Genomic DNA, 6,133 nt, shown 5'->3' on the forward strand with positions numbered 1-6,133 from the left:
AAAATATATTTTCAGACAACTAAACTTCAGATTTCTTTAAAAAAAAATACAGGCCCTCCGTTTGGACGTGTTGCTAATTCGGCCCTACCCCCCCCCCCCCAAAAAAAAAAAAAAAAAAACCCACCCACTTACTGCCAGGTTTTTTTTATGAGGCACTTTTCTTAGGCCTACTAATATTTCCCAAACCAAATAAGACAAACTTTAACTCCTAAATGTATCAAATCTCCGCAGCACATAGCCCCCCCCCCCCAGTTTTAAGACAGATTGTTTTATTATCAAAATATTTTATTGCATATTCCCCAATAAAATGTATTCAAAAGTAACAGTGGGTGTAATTTTTTTAAACCTAGTTTGGCGCACGATGTTTAGAGTATGGTGCACCCACAACACCCGCAGTATACATCCAGCACATTGTGGGTGCACCACTTTTTACAAAAAATATTTTAAAGCGGAATTCCTGCATTTTTCACGTGGCGGAGCCTGTGTCGAAGCGTAGAATGTGCTCGGTTATGTACTTGTTTGCCCTCACGGTGTAGTCATTCACCTTTATCTGGGGCAGAGAGAAAACAAACATTCCGATTTTCCCTTTAAATGTCTGCCCCAATTTGGAGAATTGCTTTAATTGTCTCATTTGTGGGGTGATGATATACATTTGGTGGGCGCTGTTGTCCTTAATTTGTGCAAGTCCATCCCTTACTTTCACAACTCTGGCCAACTCACAACCTCGACGTATAAACCCACAAAACCAGCGCCGGACCACTGCTAATGACTCTGGCGGACAAAACCCATCTACATTGTTCCCATGTAAGATTGTAACGCCTAGTGTGGTGTGCCCCGCAAGCAAGGTGATCCATGCAGGTAACAGTTTATCACTAAAAGCGGAGGCCAGACGATGGTGCGTTCGAGTGTATAATAAAGGCACTCGGCTGGTGTGTAGAGGTCGGCGATCATCACGGGATTGGGTCGGTTAAAAGTGTCCCGCACGCTCCATGACGGAAATCTGGTCGAATTCTTGGGTCCGTTTATCGGCCCGTCCGGTGCGGCAGGCACTTGCCCGATGTCCTACCGTGTGTAATAACTGTGTGCAAACCCAAATAGCCTTCTGTTGGACCACCGGTGTGGCGGTTTCAGACTTCCGCCGTTTTCAGTTTTCCGGGTGACCAAATACGGTAGCATTACGTCATGCGATGTCTGCGCACAGCGAGCAAAAGTAGTCCATTTTACGTGCCGTATTGAGTAATCCGTCCGTGATACTCTCCGGTTTTGTAGCTGTCATGGCGTCGTCCGTGAGTACATCAAGTGGAGATCGCGTGGATCGTCTCGGAGACTTTTGGGTAAAAACCAGGCAAATAATCCTATATTTAACCAGCGGTATTTATACTGAAGGAGCTTCAGAAAACCAGAAGAGGCTAGTACGTTGCCAATCGAAACGGTACACGTATGATCAGACCAGTAAGTACTCAATAGAATAATTAATAATCCGCCTTGGTTGGTATGTTCCGTGCGGTAGTGTTACTGTTTGTTTACCTCATGTACCACCACGCAGTTTAACCCTGTGGTGTGTAGTTTGGGAACTTGTACTTTATAGAGCAATGCTCTATTTCTATGGTACTATTATGCTAGTTACTGACTGTACATGTACTCTGTAGTACTACAGTACTAGAGTAGTGTATAGGATTCGTATAGGCATTTTCTTGTAACGACATTGTATTTTTAGTTTACCAACCAAAAAGTGTATTTTGTTATTTATATGCATACCATGCATACATCGGGGAATATGATTACATGTAAGAAATGTTATTAGAGGGGGAAGGGGAAGAGCAAGTATCAGGAGAAAGGGGAGGGAAAAAGATGAACAAAGGGGAGGGAGAAGTAGTCAGGGAGAGGGGGAGATGGAGGTCCATGGTGAGGGTTACTGTTGTGTTGTATATACTGGTTACGTAAGGGAAGATGTCATAATGGAAAAGAAAAGACGAAAATTGAGGGGAGTGTTTATACTATACAAAATAAATAGTGGGCGGGTTAGGTAATGAGTAAGATGTGACAGTGGAAGGGAGGAGTTGGGGTTAGAGGCTGGTGTATGTATTGAAATGATGGGAAAGAGGGATGGATGATGAGGTGCTATCAGTCACTAGCAGCCGCTTGCTGTTTACGGTCATCGCAATGGCAAATGGGAAGGGGGGTGAATTTCTTTTCTTCTTCTCCATTAATTTTGTTTAAAACCGATATATTTTCACCACTTGTGTCAGATTTTGTTCTATTAAACAAAATAAAAACTTTTACCCTTAGCCAGCAAAATTTGTCAGAATGTAAGAGATAAATAAAGAGCTAGCTTGGAGAACCTGCCCAAAGACTTATCTCCATTTTTACATGGTTGTTTATGTTTATTTACAGTTTGCAGAGCAGCTTCTAAATGGCATCCCTCCCTGTGTACTGCGCCACTGCCATGTACGACAATTTCGAGGTTATGTTGGTGCACGATTTGTGTCACTTAAAGGCACTGGACAGGTTGGGTAATTGTCACTTGGTGTATCCCAAGTGTTGCGGTGATTAGGAATGATTTGGCCTGGGTTTAATTCAATTTCTCCTGATAAGACAGTCATACTCTTGATGGTCACTGCATAACCAAAAGAGCCACAGAAAAACATAAAGAAAAGATATCAGTTTTTATCAGACAAAGTTCATGAGAAGTGTTTCTGTCAGAAACTGTGTATTCTAGTTGCAGGTTATTCTTTCTGCGTTGATAATTGCTCCAGATTTTCGGCAATTATATCAAGAATGCTGCCACCACATTTTGAAATGAAATTTTTACGGGTTGGTTTTATGGTATATACATGTACTGTATTTGTATTATATTCGTGGATTTTTCAATCTATAAAGTTATTATACATATTGTTATAGATCTCATCGAGTAATTGTTTTCTAAAAAACTTTGCTTCCTTAAGGGGTATATGTACTTTTTCCTAACAAAAAACACAATGTCCACAGATTTACATTAAACTTACACAGTTTGAAGATTATGATAGTAGAAAGCTTCCCTGAAAATACTATGTGCTGAGGTGCTGTAGTTTTTGGGAAATGAGTAAAACAATGTCATGAAAATAATTTTCGTCTCATGAGACGAAAATTATTTTAATCATTTACAAACGGATTTTCATGACATTGTTTTACTCATTTCTCAAAAACTACAGCACCTCAGCAAGTAAGATTTGAAGGGAAGCTTTCCACTATCATTATCTTCAAACCCTGTAAGTTTAATGTAAATCTGTGGACATTTTGAAAAAGTACATACATTGTATCTACAATTATAAGTCAATACTGTGTAATTACAGATGTGTTCTTATGTGTGAGTAATAAATCATAAATAAACCTGTGAAAAACATTTTTATTCTGGTTTAGTTTATTTATTTATTACCGTTTTTTATTTGATTTATTTAGTTATTTATTTATTTTTTATTTTATTCTAAATTGTATAGATACACCAAACTCGTGATTTGCCATTTGTTGGAGTGTTTTCTCTGTTTATTTCTTTAAAGGCTGGGTATTTATAAATGTTTGCTTCTGGGCCAATTATTCGCATGTAGGGTAGCCGTAAAGTAACACATGCAAAACAAAACTTTATATAATTTTAAAATGAGAAATGGGCTTTGTTTTTTATACAAGCAGTGTGACCTGCTTAAAGTTGTACACATGAATACATGTAAAGATAGGGCAAGAGAATGTGACTAAACAGAAAAGAATAGTAATAGAACAACTTGGGGGTCACTGAGAGAACAACAGAGGGCGCAAGGGTACTCGCGGCAGTATTTTTGCCTGGCTACGTCGCCCGGAAAACTGAACACGCCGGAAAGCTAAAACCGTGTTAGCAACGTATCGAAATTTCCGGCTACGTCACCCGGAAAACTGAAAACGGCGGAAATCTGAAACCGCCACACCGGGACACATGTGCAACGCCCTGCCGGACATTGGCCGGGTATCGACCGATTCATTGGCGATTGAGTTTGCGATGTGAAACGCCGCACCAAGTTTTTTAGTCAGGATGCCCGCCCGAATCACTATTGCGGCTGGACTTTCCGTGTCCCAGAGATTTTCCCCCCTCCTATATTGAACTGTGTACAAACTTCTTCTGATATCGCCCTCTTTTGATTCATCCTCCTATCAGCCCACGTTCCATGATAGGGATCGAATCTCCGGGGAAAGATTTCCCTGGGACACCGGCAGCCCAGCACTGAGCCCCGTGGATTTGGGGCCACAGCCCCAGTCGAGAATGCCTTGAAATCCGTTGCAAACTATACTCGCAAGCCCATCGCAACCCCATATTGTGACTGGGCCATAGGCGAGCGTTGATCATACCGCTGACTGGGCCGGTTGCTGAGTGTTTGTGTTTGCCATACAGGTACAGCAGCCCTATCATCTTTTCTGCGCAAGTTTTATCTTCGTGGGATCTCGACTCTACCCAAGATTTGAAAATATTGTGGTAAAAGAATGATCAACACGATTAAGATTGTGTTCAATCCTTGTAGGTGAGTGTGGCGTATAGGCTCAACAAAAAAACAAAAAATAAAAAAAATAAATGCGGGGACCATTAGACTGGGATATGGCATAATATTATGAACAAGTTAATTTATACAGCGAGCTATTAAAGGAAATACACAAACTAAACAAACCTGTTTCTAAAGAAAAGTTCAATTTAACACATCCAATGTTTCTCTAAAGTTCATTGTAACACCATTTCGATATTGAATCGTACACAGGAAATACTGTTATATATAAACACTTTGCCATCGGGTACCCATACCCGTATCGGCAAATAAAACCCAACGTATACACTAGAACAGGGATTTCACCTGGCACGGAAACTTGCTATTTGCGGAAGCCCGCAAGTAAGTCTTCCCAAGGTGTAATTTCTAACACTTTGGATGATTTTTAAAAGCTGCGGTTTGCTTCCGTACCATGCCGAGCTTTTGCGGCTTACTTCCCCTTCTATTATGTGAACGGGAGTGGCTGGCCACACACCACTACGCGTCCTGACCAATCGCTCTTCACCTGGGGGAGATTTTCAATAGAAATCACCTGGAACGGATGTCCGCCCTCAATGTTCATTTCGGCATTTTTCAGTGCGGGAAACCGGGAGTTAAAACTCCGTGGTAGAAAGTTGCGGTTGCTTAGCTGCAGTAGTTTTGTTTACATAAACAACACTTTAAAACACCTGCTGTAGATTTACCGATATAGAGAGAGTCAATAAAAGTGGATGTGTTTTTGTATTAACCATTTCAATTGGTTGTAACATTTGCGTTTGTTTCGATAGGTCATCTTGCGGTTAAAATCGAATACCACCAAGATCGTGGCTATGGCTATTGGCTACGGCTGTGACTGCATCGATAACGTTGAAGAAAGCATTGTTTCAGCAATCCGGCTATAGCCGCAGCTAATTTTGGAAGTCGGTCCTATACGCTCATGAACTTCAAGTAGGCCTATAGTGATCATCAGTGTAGGGTTTAAAAAAATGGGAAAGGGAGTGTTGAAAAAAAAAACATTTAAAAAGGTATTGAACCTATCATGCATATGTAGTTAACACGCGGTTTAGTTTGGGGTTTTTAGGACTGCGAGGGGGTCTATAGGATTTGAGGCATTGCATGGTGAGGTATAAACATATATTTGGTTTGCGGAACACCATGTGTGTATCTATTTGCCAGGTAGAGTTAGTTCTTTAAGAACTGTCTTGCTTTATCTGCTACCGCGGAGTACATGTTCGGGGCATCGGGAGACTTCTAAGATGGGGTCGCAAAGGACTTATTCGACCATTTCAAAGGACAACCAATTCATTACGGTGTGGTTGCTGTTGTTTTTTCTTTAGTTGATGGATTCAGCAGTAGGCCCTGTGTCATACATTCAATGAAACTACTTTGGTCCAATCAAAATTCAGTGAATCTATGACAAGCAAAGGAGGGCTCCCGGAAAAAGGCCGCTAAATTGAACCCGAGTGACGTCGTTTCAATTCATCCATCGTGACGTTTCGTGTCCCAGCAGATCTGGCACGGCGCCCTCACACGTCGACAAACTCAAGAGGTTGGCGGACAAAAAACAGCGTACGTGTCGGGCTGCGATACATCACTTTTTGCCCACTATCGAA

The 6,133-nt window shown here is 41.3% G+C and overlaps 1 long non-coding RNA gene across 1 annotated transcript; it reads left to right on the plus strand.

The window, feature by feature from the left end:
- Nucleotides 1-1,127: 1,127 nt before the first annotated feature.
- On the plus strand, nucleotides 1,128-2,635 carry LOC117291763. Its single transcript, XR_004519193.1, has 2 exons — nucleotides 1,128-1,452; nucleotides 2,395-2,635. It is a non-coding gene; the product is annotated as an uncharacterized LOC117291763 (long non-coding RNA).
- The last annotated feature ends 3,498 nt before the right edge of the window (nucleotides 2,636-6,133 follow it).

Source organism: Asterias rubens, chromosome 6 (genome assembly GCF_902459465.1).
Source record: "Asterias rubens chromosome 6, eAstRub1.3, whole genome shotgun sequence".
Lineage (NCBI taxonomy): Eukaryota > Metazoa > Echinodermata > Asteroidea > Forcipulatida > Asteriidae > Asterias > Asterias rubens.